Source organism: Colobus angolensis, unplaced genomic scaffold (genome assembly GCF_000951035.1).
Source record: "Colobus angolensis palliatus isolate OR3802 unplaced genomic scaffold, Cang.pa_1.0 Scaffold232, whole genome shotgun sequence".
Taxonomy (NCBI): Eukaryota; Metazoa; Chordata; class Mammalia; order Primates; family Cercopithecidae; genus Colobus; species Colobus angolensis.
The window spans coordinates 4164011-4182126 of NW_012115511.1; the positions used below are offsets into that span (position 1 = coordinate 4164011).

General features: G+C 38.8%; 1 protein-coding gene across 3 annotated transcripts in view; it reads left to right on the forward strand.

Annotated features, from left to right (window-relative positions):
• AMPH (amphiphysin) overlaps nucleotides 1–18116 on the forward strand; it is a 248808-nt gene that overhangs the window by 494 nt on the left and 230198 nt on the right. The gene's annotated exons all lie outside the window — the stretch shown is intronic.

Below are 18116 nucleotides of genomic sequence, written 5' to 3' on the forward strand. Positions count from 1 at the left end.
CTCCGCTCGGTGACTGCAGCAAGGCGCGTCCGGGGCGCCGCGGGGAGGACTGAGCGCCAGGGACCCGCAGACCCCGGCCCCGGAGGCGCGGGATATGTCCAGCCCCGGAGCCCGCCAGGGGTGGCCGCTCTCCTGGCCCCAAGCCGGGCAACAGAAGTAGCAGTTGCGGCCGCTCGCTCCCTGCGCCCGGAGCAGAGCGCATCTCCCGGCGCCCGCATCTCCCCGGGTTGGCTCCCAGCGCGCCCGCAGGCAGCTCGCGCGGACGCGGCCCGCAGATCAGGGCGGGAGATTGCGGCAGCAGTCCTTCTTGCGGGGGATTTTGTAGCTACTTAAGCGCAGTAGACAAGAACGATTTAACAGAGAAGCCACCAAAATATCTCCCAGGACCAATAGGGCAGGATCGTGATCACAGAGTGCTGTCTAGTGAGTTCTGGAGTTCAAAACAGAGAGCTAGATACACACACTTTTATTTTTGGTCTGTATGTTTGTGTCCCTTTTGACGCCAGTGTCCTTCTTTAGAAGGTCAAAAATAAATATGACCTGAACCTAATAGTTCCTTTCTGCACATTTCTGCACAAAGAGGGACCTTTTATTGCATTTTTAAAAAATCCAGATTGCACAGATTGGGTTCTCTGTTGTTTTGCAAGTCCGTCAGTAAATTGCCCACAGTAATTTTTTCCCCAGAGATGTGCATTAATGGAACCCAGGTCCGTAGCAAGCACAGCCCCAAGCAGGTGGAGGGGAGTTGTACCAGGCACCAGGCTTGCCTGGCTTCCTTGGTGACTGCTGTATCTGACGGCCCTAAGGTCTTCCTTTGTGTCCTGAGCAAAGGACATTTCATTTATATTGTAGCTTGAGCATTGTACTTGAAAATCAACCTAATGAGCCTCATGATTGGTATCACTTGAACTGTGTTCTCTTTCACGTGGCAGTATTTTCCGTCCCTAGGATATGGGGTGTTTAGCGTTTTCCTGTTTTACTGGAAGTCGGATTTGCCATGTTGCTCAGGATGGCAATGAATTTCCCTCTTCAGACCCAGTCTCAGGCTGCCTCCCAGTTTCAGCTGACCCTGAGTTGCTGAGCAGAGGGGGCACTGATCCCTTTTGTCCCCAGGCCCAGAGGCTTGGTGGCTGCCTCTAGTCCCTCCCTCCACACATGCACACTCTTCATGCAGTAAGAGGATTGTATTTCTTTTAATATCTACCCAAGCTCATCCTGAACTAAAGTGATCCTCCTCCTGCCGCTCCCTCTGCAGCTGAATTAGCAAGGCTGCCTGCTCCTTTCCAGGCCCGGGTTACTTGTGCAGAAAGTAGCCAGGGATCTGTTGGCCTTGGGATCTGGGCCAGGTTTTGTCATCCTTTTTCCACACTTCATTTTACCCACTTGTAGGTACTCCTCCTCCTGCCTTCCAAGTAATTACTTGACTCTTCGGTCTGAGGCTTTTCACTGAATCCACTTTCCATCTGTGAAGGAATTCAGTGGTATGGTCTGCCTTTTCACATATTGAATTATTTCTTAATCTAGGTCACCAGCTGTTAATATGCTCAAAATAAGTGAAAAGAAAACCTAATCTCTCTTGCAGAGCATTCAAGTCCTATGAATTGTCAAAACTCACTTTTTCACGATCAGACTCAAGTGTAATTTATGACTGCAGTTGTGGATGGTGGTCAGTCTTCTATGGGAGCGGGGGTAAGAGTCCCTCTTGGGGGCTTCAAGCGTCCTATTTTCTTCCCTGGGGAAAGGTGCTGATGAAAAGTGCCTGCCACACCTAGTATAGGAGGTTCAAACACTAACAGGCTGAGAGTGTAGGTTCTGCCCCAGGGTGAGTTCTGCCCCCATTTCTGAGTCTGTGTAGCATCGGAATATGCTTGGCACAAAGAGAAGAGGGCATGTGGACATCCAGGTGAAGCAGCCCAGCCCCCAAATGGAGGCCGCTGGAGAATGGAAAGCACAGTATGTTACTGTGGGAGGCTCCATTAGACATATCCCCCCGTGATTCCCTCTTTCTACACCTTTGGCCTCTTCCTCTTCTCCAGAGCAGACTTTCATCTCAATAACTATAGACCATATATATCCTTGATATCCTTGAGACCTTTTACTTCTTGTTTTTACAACCAAATTTTCTTAAATGAGAGTCCACTCCCTTGACTTTCTTATCATCTGTGTTTCACCTAAAAGCTTGCATACGTTTAGGCTCCAGCTGCATGTCCGAAATCACTCTTAGAGGTGACTTACGGCTTTTTATGAATTTTAAATACTTTTTTTTCTCACTGAAAGTCAGTGAAGATTCATTGGAGAAAGGCTGAAATGTATTAGTCAGCAGAAAAAAAAAACCGGAAGGCTGAAATGTACATATAAACAGAAAAAAACTCCAGCAAATTAGGAAACACGTAATTCTACTACTCGGAAATTTTACTACCATTTGATGTGTATGTGAGTAGATCTTTTTCCATGTGTGTATGTATTTATACAACCAAAACAGGCTCATTGCTGTATGTTTGATGACCTGTTTATTTCACTTCATAATTACAAACATCCTTCTATACATGTACATATTTTCCATCAATATTTTAAATTATTGAACACTATTGAAATGTATGGATTGTAATGAATGCCTTATCTTTTGAATATTCATTTTCCAGTGTTTCTATAAATAAGTACAAGTCAATAAGCAAATTTGTAGGGAGAATGTTTGCACACATCTTTATCTCCTTAGATAAATTCCTAGAAGAAGACTTATGGTGTCCAAGGTTTGCCTATTTTTATTATAGCCAGATTGCCTTCCAGAAAGGTGTACCAATTTACATTCTCATCAGCAGTCCATGAGACACTTGCCAACTCTGGATAATAAAATTTAAAACAATATTTAGCTATGTCGTTGGATGAAATTTGTTCATGACTAATTTCATTTGTTTGATTTTTAAAAAGTAAACTTTTTTGCATTCCTGTTTTTATTCTTGAATTGTGCATTTATATTTTTGCCCATTTTCTATAGCATTTCCATCTTGTTATTAGTAAGGGCAAAAACTTTATCAATCCTAAGGGTTACAACCATGCTTTCTTCCTTTTCTATTTGCTTTTAAATTGTTTGGTGATTTCTACTGATAAAATGTTTCTGTTGGTGTTTTATGGATATCTACTTACATGTGTTGGTTGGTTTTGTCTTGTTTCTCTTTTGTGTGGTTGAATTAGCCAGGATCCTGCTACTTGCAGGTATCAGAAAGCTCAACCCAAACTGGCTTAAGGAAAAAAGAAATTTAATTGCTAATAATAATAATATCTAACAATTTATATATGGTTCTTGTACATATACATTTAGATTAGCTTTCAATGAATGAAAGCTATATATTCACATTAGATATACAAATATCTTATCTATATTAGGCTATATATGTATTCTTATACATATGTATATATAAAAGTATATGCAGACTATATCTTTCCTTCAGCATTTTTATAGAACTATTTGGTATAACTCTCAGTGGCCCGAACTGGGCCTTCTGCCTATCTCTGGAAGAAAAAACATCTCTGAGAGCAAGAGCCAAGACCATGGGTTGGACTGGTTGAATTAGGCCGGAGTCACGAGCCAGTGCAAAAGCCAGGAATGAAGATTCCCCTGAATGATATGGACTGTTAGTGGAGGAGGTAGGGAACTCAGAGTACAGAATGGGGAGTGGATGCTGGGCTGGCAAAATAAATGATATTCACAGAGGCGTCCCTAAAAGACCTTCTCCATCCCAGGTTTATATAAATAATCACATATTTAATATTTGTTCAACATTTTTACGTGTGCAGTTAAAAAATATTAGTAAAATACTTGTCATGAAAAACTGTGTATCCTTTGCCTACTTTTTGATGGGGTTGTTTTTTTCTTGTGAATTTGTTTAAGTTCCTTGTAGATTCTGGATATTAGACCTTTGTCAGATGGATAGATGGCAAAAATTTTCTCCCACTCTGATGATAGTTTCTTTTGCTGTGCAGAAACTCTTTAGTTTAATTAGATCCCATTTGTCAATTTTGGCTTTAATTGCAATTGCTTTTGGCATTTTAGTCATAGAGTCTTTGCCCACGCCTATGTCCTGAGTGGTGTTGCCTAGGTTTTCTTCTAGGGTTTTTATGGTTTTAGGTTTTACGTTTAAGTCTTTGATCCATCTTGAGTTAATGTTTGTATAAAGTGTAAGGAAGGGGTCCAGTCTCTGTTTTCTGCTTATGGCTAGCCAGTTTTCCCAGCACCATTTAGTAAATAGGGACACCTTTCCCATTTCTTATTTTTGTCAGATTTGTCGAAGATCAGATGGCTGTAGATGTGTGGTGTTATTTCTGAGGTCTCTGTTCTGTTCCATTGGTCTATATATCTGTTTTGGTACCAGTACCAAAACAACTGTTTTGGTTACTGTAGCCTTGTAGTATAGTTTGAAGTGGGGCTTAAAACTTAGATGATGGGTTCATAGGTGCAGCAAACCACCGTGGCACATGTATACCTATGTAACAAACCTGCCCATTCTGCACATGTATCCCATATCCCAGAACTTAAAGTAAAATTAAAAAAAAAAAAAAAGAAAAATAGCAGCCCCCTGTACCCCTCTCCTCAACCTTCAATCTTTTCAGAGGCAATAGTGCTAACCATGAGATTTCTCAAAAGTTTTTGCTTATACAGCTGTTTCTTGATCTATCTTTTAACGTATGGTGAAGATATGTAGATTTAGTGTTTTTATTTCTCCTCTAGTTCTTCCCCTAATTATATACTGAAACAAAAATTGTTATTGCAAAATACTACATTTTAAAGATTGAAGTCCAATTTTGATTGAATAAAGTGCACAAATCTTAAGTGTTCAGCTTCATGAGTTTCTATGTATATGGATATCTGCATTGCTACCACCAGATAAGTAACAGAACATTTCTTCCATCCCAGTTACCTATCATTTCTTTGCCTTTCCTGTTCTTTGTCTTTTTATGTTCATACCTTTTAAATTATTTTACTCTCTTTTCCCTGATGAGCACCTTTACGTGTACTTATTGGTAATTTTGATAACTTCTTTCGTGAAGTCTCATTAAAGTCTCTTGCCAGTATTTTATTTGGGTCCCTTGTCTTTCTTTTATTGCTGTTTAGTTCTCTGTGTATTCAGGATATGAGTTCTTTATCAGGTGGACATCTTATATTTTCTTCCAGACAGTGTCTTGCTTTTTAACTTTCTTAGTGGTACCCTTTGATAAGTGACAGTTTAAAGTTTTCCTGAAGTCTTATGTGAGGATTTTTTCATGCAACTTTTTGTTTTTCCTGGAGTTAATAATTGCCTTGCCTTTAAAAATTTGCTTATTTTTTAAATGAACTTTAAAAAGTTGTTTATTCTTGCTTCATCAGATATGTCAAATGTTTATCAATATTGTTGTTTGAGGTTCAATATATCAAATAATGTACTTGCTCATTTTCTCATCCTGGAGATATCCTTTTTGGATGCCTCTGCCCTTTTGCAGTAATCTGGGCTGATTTTTCTGTAGACCTGCTGCATACATGTCATCCTCGGTCTTCTTTCGCCAGTGCTAGGGTTGAGGAATGGACCTGAAATCTCAAGTATCCTGTATTCTGTATTCCTGGTCTTTCAAGCAGTCCCCTGTTGTCAGTGTGCTTCATTCTTACCTTCTAGGGTGTGTGGTGGGACCAGGTCGTAACCCTGAGTGCGTTTGTGTGTGTAACTGTGCAGTGAGAATTGGTTGCTTTTTCATTGGTTGTTCCTGTACCTGCGTACTTTTTTTTTTCTTGTAGTTTCCTCTGTTCTGCTGATTTCTTTCCATTCTTTCATCTTTTTTAGCTTCTGTAAAATGTATGGAGCTCTCTTATTCGCTAATGCTGCCTTTCCTGTTCTTGTCCTTGTATGTTCGTAATTTTTTATTCCTTTACTGTTGCTTTAGTTGGGCTTTGGAATGAGATGGAAATAAGCACATGCAGTCAACCTGCCATGTTTAACCAGATACCTTTATATTTAAATACTTGATCTCTCTGGGACTTTTTTCCCCATCTTCTTCTATTTGTGAAATCCAGTGGCATTTATTTGGTCTTACCTCTCTTTGACCTCTATGCAATATTTAAATCAGTGAAGCACTGCCTTTAAACATTTTTTTTTTTTTTTTACCATGACGCTAGTGAGCAGGATACTCAGGAGGCTGAGGCAGAAGAATCGCTTGAACCTGGAAGGCAGGGGATGCAGTGAGCCGAGATCATGCCACTGCACTGCAGCCTGGGTGACAGAGCAAACTCCATCTCAATAATAATACTAATACTACTACTACTACTACTACTAATAATAATAGAGTTAGACTATTTAAATTCTAAGGACCTGCCCAGTTTGATATACTTTGTGTCGTTTTCTCTGTCCCAATTGATTACTATATAATTGTCTTAGGTGCAATTTTTTTCATGCATTACATCTTCCAAACTAAATTATAGGTACTTGAGGACAAGGACCAAATATCTTGCGAATTGTATGTACTCAGTGATGATGTACTGATTTGCCTTTCCATGTCCTTGCTTGTTAACTTCCCACTCCTGAAAACACATTGCCTTAAAGAATCCTTCCACGATTCTTTCTGTGACTTTTGTGAAAGTATCGTAAGGGTTTCATCGTCATTTACTTTGTCATTTTGTGAAAATAGTACAGCAAATGTAATTATCCTTATGGATTCTATACGTGGTGGGGACGCTACAAATATTAGGCTGAATCACGTGGAATTGTCGCATTTGTAAGTCAAACAGTCAAATGTTGGCAGAGTCATGTGCTTCGACACAATGTTGATTGAGTGATACGGTAAGAAAACAATGCTGTCTCCTCCCACCTGTCTGGTTGTGTGACATTTGGATTCTTTTTCAATTGTCGCTTTGCCGATGCCTGCAGTTTTTGTTCTCAAGGAGAAATGTGGACGGTGTGCGTATATAGACAGAATGGGAGAAGGAAGATCCTCCTCTGTCAAGGAGATTTGTACTGTGAGGCCCAGGGCCTTGTCTGTAGAAGAGTAGTTTATACGGCCACGTTTACTTCCGAGGACACTTCAGAGACCAAATCTCTGAGACATATCAGGGTTTCTCTTTTTTCAGATTATCTGAAATCTCTTTTGTTGCCTGCTTCTGTGTTTTACAAAGCTTCTGCCTTCTTTTCCACTAGGGTTATTTTCTCCAGCTGTACTGGAACCTTCAAAAATTAAAAATAATAATTATGGGACATTCTCAACAGAGTAAAGTTTCCTTCTTCTACCTTTTTTGTTAACGCAAACATATATATACTAACGTATCCTTCTTTCTCCAGGAATGAGTAGAGCAGAGAATAAGAACTGTAGGAACTCAGATTTTAACATTAATAAAAGTTACCATTCTCCTTTAAAGCATAGCATATTTGGTCATATTTGAAAAACTAGTTTTTTTAATAGACCAAACTACTTATCATAACAGAAATATTTGTATAAACAGTATGGCCCCCTTTACTTGGTGTATGAAATTAGGTCGCATTTATTTAAATATTCAAAGTAAATGATTTCTCCTTCCTACCCAATCATTATGAGAATCTCATACTCCTCCTTGGGGTCCCTGTCTCTTGTGATAATTTCAGGAACCCGTGGTGAGCTTCCCTTCTTTAAATGAGTCAATGGTTTTTGCTACAGCTTTGTGAGAAAGGATTCCTAATGTGAGTCCAGCATTCGGATACTGTTCTCATCCGTGGATGAGCACTGCAGGGAATAAGAGCACAGTATAGTGCCCTCACCAGTGGGTCGTAGGGTGGAGGCAGAGGCTGGAAGCCTCTCTCTCCTGGGTTAGACTCAGCTTCAGTATGCCTGAGCTCCACATGTGTGAGCTCTTTACAAATGAATATCCATGAACATTATACAAACCATTCCCAAATTGTACAAGCCATTCTCAAATTTACTTGTGTATCTACACACACAAATTCCCCCTCGCCCAAGATTTGCTAATAGTACCAGGGTTCCAAAGTTAGGAAAGACTCAACATCCACACACATTGTGCCTAAAATTATCTATTTCATTCCATGCTACTTTTCCACTTTTGAGAAAATTATCTTTGGGACACACTAAATTGATTCAAAGTCCACAGTTTGAAAAACATTACCCTAGAGGACCTCTGGTATCCATTCCTGTAACTTGACTATCTTTTGGGCCATTGCAGTTCATCTAAGGGTGCGTGTGTGTGTGTGTGTGTGTATTCATACATGCAAATAGATAGTTATATATATTACATACATACATATATATGACTAAATTCCAAACAAGAAATATTGTGAAGTACCTTAGGAGAAAATGAGTAGAAAAGGGAAAGAATATTTTTTTAAATGATGCATTTTTCTGATATTTTAAAGTCTGGAAATTTCCACCTTACTGTCCAAACACAACTGTAAAAGACTTTCTAGTCATTTACACTATGGGCCACCTGCATAGAATTTCTGAGAAAATAAGTGGTTCAGTGGGTTCCTGTAAAAGGGACAAAAGATGTAAATGTTCCTTGTGTTGCAGATATAATTTTTCCTACATTCTCAGTAAATGGCTAACATTTACATAATGGAAATGCTGTCACCACAGAGTTTAAGGAATTTACCCATGAAAGAATATAGTAAGACCATCTCTACAGCATCATGCAAAATTGAAGTGATAATAATCATGATTTTCTGAGGCTGCATCCATGGGCCACCTTTCAACAGGGAAATGCTGAAACATCATTCTTATTGATTTGAAATCTAAATTTAAGTGTACTATTTGGCTATAGATGTACTTCCTGAACACAAATTGACCAGATCTCTTCTGAGGAATGATGCCGTATAAAGTCATGGATAAGATCTTAGTTCTGAAAGATTTGCTATGTGATAATCATATATCAATTTTGATCGCCCTGAAGCTACTTAGAACAGATGCACAAAAATGACAAAACCACCATCTTGGTCATTTACATCTTACTCTCATGCAGTTATTTAGTTGAAAACTGAGTTCATAAATGGGAAGAGCTTGAATATATAATAATTTAACAAATTAATAAATATATATGATTTTTTTCCTATCTTAAAGTGCCTATAATGATTTAATAAAATATGCATAGGCCCATGCATAAATGCGCTTTTATCAAGGCACCTAAAAGTTGTTGAGTAAAGGCTGTTAAATTTACATGCTCTATTAGTTATCTATTCTATTGTTACGTCAATCTGGTAGAATTAATTTATTTAGAGCCATTTATTGAGAATCTAATATGTGGAAGGCACTTGCTATAGATTCATGATATGGTAGTTGGCAGAGCTGTCCTGGTTGAGCATACAGAGCCGCAAGAGTTGATAGTGAGATAAACTTTTGCACACACTACTAAGTACATAGTTATTAATTAAAAATAGTAATTTTAACTTACATATGGGAAAAATACAGTTTCATATGTAACTAGGGAACTAATCTAGAGTCAGAGGATTTGAACACAGTTACTTAAAGAAGGAGATTTCAAGCTAAGACCGTCAGAATGAATTGTAGCCATCAGACGAGAGGAGTAAGGGTGTGCTTACAGGAGTCAGGAAGCATTCTATACCTCTGACTCTTTGACCTTACTCCTTGAGCATAAACAAGAACTGTAGAATAGAGAATTGGCTGCAAACATTGGCTTTATAAATGATCTCTTCTATCATTTGGATATTTAACTAGGCAAAGTGGACCCTAATTGGGATGGTCCTCCTCTAGTAGCAGTCCCTCTTTTGTGTGATCAGATTTTTACCCTTACCTGTTGAAGGGGCCTTCTGGGGCATAGTTGCCCCCTTGACACAGAACCAGGACACTAGTTCTGAGCTGACTTGCAATCTGAACTATCTGTCATCCAAAATCCTTTTTACAACAGCAATAAACTCCAACCCAGTGTGTGTTCATGGATTTGTTGAGAGAAGGGTCCCTTATTTTAAACCATCAGAAATCCCAAAAAAGAAAGCCCTTATCAAATTATTAAGTGTCACCCATCTATAAATGTGCTTTTGTCTTTAAAAGTCTTAATTGCATTTGGATACCTAACATTTAATCAACATTTAATCAATTGCATATATATATATACATTTATATATATACACACATATATATATAGCATAGATGCATAGATGGTCCAAACCTTGGGAGGATCTCCCAACTTATGGCAGCACTGCCTAGGATGTTGAAGAACAGCGTAATAGCTTTCCCTGTAATTACTCTGTAATTCCTCAATATATGAGACATCTGTGTAAGACATCCTGCTTCTTTAACATTATATATATATATGTTATATATATATATAACTTCAATGAATTGGTATATAATGTACACAGGGGATGGGGGAGAGAGGGAAAGTGGGAAGGAGAGAGAGTGAGCGAGTGAGAGAGAAATATAGTTAAGGCTGGCAACTTGACTTGATTATGGGCATTGACTTGATTATTTTGCAGGCAGTCGTCTTGGACATAGGAATAATCAGCTTGAGGTGATTTTCAGCTTGGAAGGAATCCTAAATTAGGGAAGAGAATCTTTTGTAGCAGACAATCTTTTCCTCTATCTGATAATGGCTACAAAACTTTAAATAGTGTAGATGGTCCAAACATCGGGAGGATCTCCCACCTTATGGCAGCACTCCTAGGATGTTGAAGAACAGTGTGATACCTTTCTCTGTAATTACTCTGTAATCTTTAATATATGAGATATCTGTGTAAGACATCCTGCTTCTTTAACCTACAGATTTTTCTAACACAGTGTCTTCTCTGAGAGTCTCTAGGGAAATGGTGTCCAGACTTCTGTTCCCATCCCTTTACAAAATGCCTGTGACCATGGGGACCACCGGCATTCCTAAACTATAGATTGAGACCTAAGTCCTTGTAGGGCTCTCCTAGGGATCTGTATTGGCCCATAGTTGTTCCTGTTAAGCATAGACAATGAATCCCTTGTAGTTGGAGAAAACATTTTATGTCACTTTAATCGTTTAAAATTTATTGAGGCTCATTTTATAGTCTAGCATATGGCCTATCCTGGAGAATCTTCCATGTACGCTTGAGAATAACTGTGTTTTGCTGTTGTTTGGTAGAGTGTTCTATAGATGTGTGTTAGGATGAGTTGGTTCGTTTTCTTGTTGATCTTCTATCTAGATGTTCTATCAATTATTGAAACTAAGGTATTGGAGTCTTTAGCTATTATTGTCGTATTGTCTATTTCTTCAGCTCTGTCAGTTTATCCTTTATGTATTTTAGTGCTCTTTTATTAGGTGCATAGTTGTATTTGTTACATCTACTTCATAGATTGATCTTTTTGTTATTATTAAATGTTCTTCTTTGTCTCTAGTGGTAATTTTTGTCTTAAAGTCTATTTTGTCTGATACTCGTGTAACCATTCCAGTTTTCTTTTGGTTACTATAATATTTGCATGATGTATCTTTTTTTTTTTTTTTTTAAGAGACAGGGTCTTCCTCTGTCACTCAGGCTGGAGTACAGGCACAATCATAACTCACTGCAGCCTCGAATTCCTGGACTCAAGCAATCCTCCTGCCTCAGCCTCCGGAGTAGCTGGGACTACAGGCACTTGCCACTGTGCCTGGCAGCATGAGATATCTTTTTCATTCTTGTACGTTCAACTTATTTGTGTATTTGAATCTAAATGTTGTCTCTTGTAGACAGTATTTTGTTAGTTTTTTAAATCAGTTTTGCCAATCTCTGCCTTTTAATTGGAATATTAAATATATTTACATTTGATGTAATTAACTGAAAAGACAGAATTTGTGTTTGTCATATATATCTTATTTCTCTTTGTTGCTCCGTTTTTCATGCCTGCCTTTTGGTGTTAAATAGATATTTTCTGGTATGGTCTTTTAATTCTCTTCTTGTTTCTTTTACAAACAGTTTTTGAGTTATTTTCTTAGTGGTTGCCCTGGGATTACAGTTAACATCTACATTTGTCACAATGGAGGTCAGATTAATACTAACTCAATTTCAATAGTATATAACATTTTTTCTTCTATATAGCTCCATTTTCTCTCTTTTGTTGTATTGTGATTGTCAAACACCTTACATGTTTATTTATTTTATGTTCATCAACAAGATTTATAATTATTGCTTTATGCAACTCTTTTAAATCAGATAGAATAATGATGAGTTATAAGCAATAATACATTTATACTGTCTTTTGCATTAACCTATGTTGTTACTGGATATTTCAAAAAATATTTTTCTTATGAAATGGACTCTGTTTAATAAATAATTATTAGCTCATTTGCTTGTTAAAAAATAAAGAAAGACCATAGTAGGAGATGTCTGGTGTTACTAGCACATTTATTAAGCATAACTCCAGCTAAACATAAGGTAATATAAGGAACTAATTAGTTTTTAGCCATAGTATAAATAAAGGTACACTTACTGTCTGCCAGCTGGTTTGGATTATTGAGGAAATGTTTCATACTCCCGTTAGTAGTTTTACAATTCCATTTTTTTTTTTCCATTTCATAGTTAGGAGCTAATCGTAAGTATTACTTATGATACCTCAAGATACATGCAACATTTTATACCTTTTTTCTGGGTACCTGTAACTTTTATCAGATTTTCAAAAAGATCTATGACTTAACAAGCATAAACACCAGTGAATCTAAAGTATTAAGGGACTCTTGGCTTACATATTTCTGCAAAACTTGAAGAGCAGGAAGGAGAATTAAGTCATCAGTGGATGACACAGCTGCTGGCACCCGGGCACCCAGCATAGTTTATTCTGGGTTTGGTTATGGTCTTTGCCCTTGAAGACTCAGATTATCTAGGCCCCTCAGGATTTGGCCCAAGTATTGTGATAGTTTCAACATAAACCTGTGGTGAATGCCTTCTGCCACTCCAGGTTCCTCATCATACATCTCTAAAATAATTATTTTGATCTGTTATTTAAGGGATAATAAAATTTATTAAGGTAATTCAGTTTTGAAATCACCACAGCCTACAACTTTTTCTAGTTGTCCATTTCATGGAAACTAGAGATCTTTGTGTAGAGGTGGCCCAGGTAAATGGGAGGAACTCCTTATCAGAGGTGACCGGGGCATGTCTACATTTATCGCCAGAGTACATCAGATGAGGCCCTGCAGAGTCTGGTTGTAGAGCAGCCCCCTTGGGGTAACACAGTAACACTGATGACATTCCTCTTACACCTTGCTTCCTCAAATTGAAGTAGAAAGACTGTCTGCATGTGTGCTTTTTTGAAACTTTTATAATGAGGTATGAAATACATGTAGTAGGTAGCAAAAATCTTAGCTGTACAGCTTCACACATTTTTATATATGTAAAAATTTTATGTAAAATATTTCTAAATCAAAATCTATATCTACATCTACATTATCTATATTTATATCTACATCTATCTGTATCTATATCTTATCTGTATCTATCCTGTGTTGCTGCTACTCAGATGAAGTCACAGGGCAATTCCAGAATTCATTAGCTCCTTCACGCCTCTTCCCAGCTAATACCTCCTCTCCTCTGCGCACTTCCTACTACCAGCTAGCCACTATTCTGATTCTAACCCCATAGATTAATTTCATTTGTTCTTGAACCTTGTATAAATGGAATCATATAGTATGTATGCTTATGAATTTTACTTCTTTTGCTCCTCATCATGTGTTCAGATTCATCCGTATTGCCATCTGTAGGAGCAGTTCCTTCTTTTTTTATTGATAAATTGTATTATAGTGTACAATATCCCACAATTTATTTACCCATTCTTTACTTATTAGGCATTTCGTCTGTTTCCAGTATTAGGCTATGGTGAATAAGGCTGCTGAACACATCTTATACACGTCTGTTGGTAGACAAAATGACTTATTTATCTTGGGTTAATACCTGAGAGTGGAATAAATGTTTCATGAGGGTAGGCCCTGTTTAGCTTTTAGAGATGGTGCCAAACAGTTTTCCAAAGTTGCATCAAATTTATAGTCCTGTCCACAGTTGTGAGAATTTAGTAAGCCTATGTTTTCATGTTCTAAGTTTGATTTTGCTAACCGAGTTATATTTTTTTCACTCCTGTATCCTCATAGGACTCATATTTGTTTAATGATAATTGATTTTATCTTTATATATTTCACACATAGTCATAGGAACATTTCTCTCATGAACTGTCTACATTTTGTGTTTGAATCAGGTGGGGGAGTGGTCACCATTTTAAACTCAGACTACGACTTGCTTGTGCAGAGGAAATGTACACGTGGTGTCTGTGTAGGTGATGGGGGGAGGATTGTGGTGCAGATAGTCTCGTGGTGTCAGAGGTTCTTTGGTGTGCTATATTCTGCCTCCTGTCCTCTGGGAGCAGTGTCCTATACTCACATGAGTGGTGTTCCCTGCATGTATATGTGGTTCATTAGCTTATGATCTCCATATTTGGCTGTAGCAGGGGCCAGTGTCATGGCACACACCCACTGGCTCAGGCTCACCTTGGTTGCTCTGCCATCTGGCTGCACTGACATTGGGCTCTGATGCCCAGCCCTTGCTACAGAACCACGTGGCCACTGCTGTAGGAGCTAACCTGCTGTGTCTTCACTACGTGAGTATTAAGGGCAGCTGGGGTAATCTCAACTTCGGGTCTTCTTAGCCTGGCTACACTCTGCAGCTACAGTGATGTAACTGTGCTCTAGGCTGGTAAGTGGGGCATCCCAAGAAGTGATCTTTCCAGAGTGTTCAGTGGGGCGTAAGTACTGTAGCTCCCTTCTCACCCTGACATTATCCTCACTTCTTGGGGAGGAAAGGAGAAAAAATTGGGGCACATTTTCTTCCACTTTTGTTTCTTTTTTCTGCAGAGGGGAAGGCTTTCTTCTTCCTTCTGTTATATCCTCCTGCGGCAGAGCTTGCCAGGCACCGTGGATGAAGGAGGTACCTTCATTCCACTTTGGGGAAGAGGGCTCTATGAGCTGGGGCTTCCAGGTTTTAGCTCCCTTTTTAGCCTTAATGAAGGGTTATGGAAAATATGCACTCAAAGTATCTTAATTCTTGTGCCAAGTCCAGTTAGAATAAAGAATTGGGTGCTTCTTCTCTATTAGGCTCTGTGATGAGCAGTCCCATATATTAACTCATTTCACCCTCCTAGTGAACCTATGAAGTAGGTGCTATTATTATCCCTATTTTACAGATGAACAGACTGTGGCACAGAGATGAATGGTTAGGAAATTTGCTTGAGACTACTTAGCTAGTTAAATATGGAATTGATGTTGGAAGTCTCGTTTGACTTTGCAGTGCAATGTTCTTTTCATCAGTTCTGGTGAAGTTATTCTGCAATCTTGAGTTGAGAAAATGTCAGGTGTCATGTGGTGGCCAAGGGTAAGGGAGAAATTCCAAGTGGTCTGGTACCTGAAAAGGTTTTATGCCTTTACTTTTCATTCATTGCTTTATGTGTCATTATATTTATATCACTAGGGCCTTCCAGTTACTTTCTTTATAACTTTGGAGAGGGTTTTCTTTAATATACTGGACTTTCCTAAAGTGGGGCAAACTGATGTGACAATCAGCTGGACTTTCCTAAAGTGGGGCAAACTGATGTGACAATCAGCTCCTTTTGGTTGCACAGTAGTTGTATCCCAGCAACTTAAACTGTTTTAATAAATATAATGCTTGTGGGATCTGGGAAAGAGGCACTTCTACCTCGGGGCCTTGGTGCCTTGAAAGATGGCTTGGAAAAATCATAAAGAATGCTTGAGTATCTGAGTTCATTTCATTTCTTACAAGATGAACATCTTACAAAACCTTTACAGCTCATCCTAAGTTGAACACCGGAAATTAAAGAAGATATGCCTTCAAATATGACCTTACAGACTGAGAAAGATGAGAGCAAAGCCTGGATGCATGTGCTCTACCAATTGGCAAAGGGCCGATTTCTACAAAGGGCAGATGTTTCCCAGGCCATCAGAGAACTCATGCGTGTTCTATATCTGCTTCTTAGTAACTTCCATATGCCAAGAATTCTGATTGCCACTTAATTTAAGCTTACTTCAATAACTCAATTTTCGTCTTTCCCGGTGCTTTTCCAGAGCTTTCCAGTTCTGTCAATTTTACATGATCCATCATGGAAACTGCAGGATTGTATGCCAATTGCAATTCTTTTCCTTACTATATGTCAGCATTTGCAGGTTGCCCCCAGTATCAATTCCTCCCTTTTCATTTAGTAATAAAACTCCAGATTTTGCCGGGATATAACTATCCATATATGATAAATGATAGCATTTCACAGCCTCATTTGTGACTAGATGTGTCATGTGGCTAAGCTCTCATCAGTGGGAGATGTGCAGAAGGTGCATGGAAAACTTCTAGGTCTTGATCCTAAAGGGAGAGGTTTGTGTTCCACTGCTGCCTTTCCCTTTCCCAGTGTTTGGATGTGGATGCCATGGTGGGAGGTGGAGCTGTGACCTTTAGACTGTAGGGTGGACTCCTGCCATGTCACATGTTGAGTGCAGCAGGAATATGAGCATGGAGGAGCATGGATCCTCTGTACTGTGGAACTGCTGTGGCATCCTGGGCTCCTTACACTAGCACAGTTGCCTGAGGGAGGGAGCAGGAGACTTCTATATCTACAGAAGCTATTTTTTTTTTTTTTTTGGCTTTTATTCCTGCAGCTAAACCTCTGTCCTAAGGTTTACTTTGAACCATTTGAAATTGCCATTTTTTTGTGTGAATTAAAATTTGTCAAATATCAGCAATCCCATACAGTTCAACTTAAGAATATACTTTCATTTGTAAAAATTGAGTTTTGCACTTACTGTCTGAGGCTGCATACCATGAAAGTGGAGAGCATTTTATGAAAGGTTCAGAGTTGATTCAGGCACGGTGGAGAAACACTCTCAGCTCAGAACAGAGGATAATGACCAGGTGCTTGATTGCTTAGAAATTATCCCGATTATCTGTTAAAAATATTGATCTCTTTAGTTAAGACCTCCTTGGAAGCATTGTCAGGTACTTTTAGTCTAATTAGGTGGAAGGCAGCCACCTCAGTACAGAGCTTTACAATTTGGCCCCTGGGTGGTATTTCTACTTGAATTGTGAGGTGAAATTTCTACCTGTATTGTGTCCTATGCCATGGTAGGTGTGATGATGCTATAAGGGGACTATTTGGAGTTGGCCAGGACGTTTTAGAAAGGGTGACTTTGGTAAAATATAAGCTGTAGTGCTAGAATTACAGAAAGATTTTGGTACAATTTATTTTGGAAGCATTTCAGAATGATGGGAAAAGCTTTGGAATGAGTCAATGAATCCATAAAAAATTATGGATTCAAATCCCGACCTTCTCACTTCTCAGCTGTGTGGTCTTGGGCAAGTCTCTCTGAACCAATGTTTCGATTTTAGCAAAATGCAGAAAATGATGCTATTTTTTTTTAGGTTGCAGTTACAGTCAGAGCTAATATTTTAAGTATTGGCACAGTGTGTAGTATTTCCATATAATGTAAATGGTAGCTATTTTTATTTTCTTTGGATTTCAGTGTCTTTCTCAAGGTGGCAAATTAGGGCTGTATTTATATGCTTTTAACTTTCCTTTAGAATAGATGGCATAAACGAGGATCTAAATGTATAACCCATATATCTATTTGAACCAAATGGGGAAGCACCTTGTTTAAACTGTGAACACCTAGCATATATCACATATTTCCTTTGGTCACACCCAAGAGTTCTAAAGAGGTGTCCCAGAACTGCAGATGGAGACAGACCATTTGACATCATCTGCTGGCTCTCAGGTACCCTCATCTTCAACCATGGGGAAACAGACCCATTGGACCTTTTGAAAAAACCTGATTCCCCTTCCTGCAGAGAACCATCTTTAGGTAAGACCAAGATAGAAAGACATTTTCTCTCTGGCTCTTCTTTCATACAGATCATCTCTCCAAATCGATGCTTCGGAGGCCCTTTGAGAAAACTGTTCAGGCTGTAGGAAATGACTGTATTCTGTGGGTAAGATGTAAAAGACACCAGCCTTGCCCTCTATTTAAGCTCTAGAGCCCCCTGTGAAACTTCAGTGGCATTTTCACAGTGATATTTGTAAAAATATCACTTTGGGAGGTTGAGGCGCATAGATCACCTGAGGTCAGGAGTTCAAGACCAGCCTGACCAACATGGAAAAACCCTGTCTCTACTAAAAATACA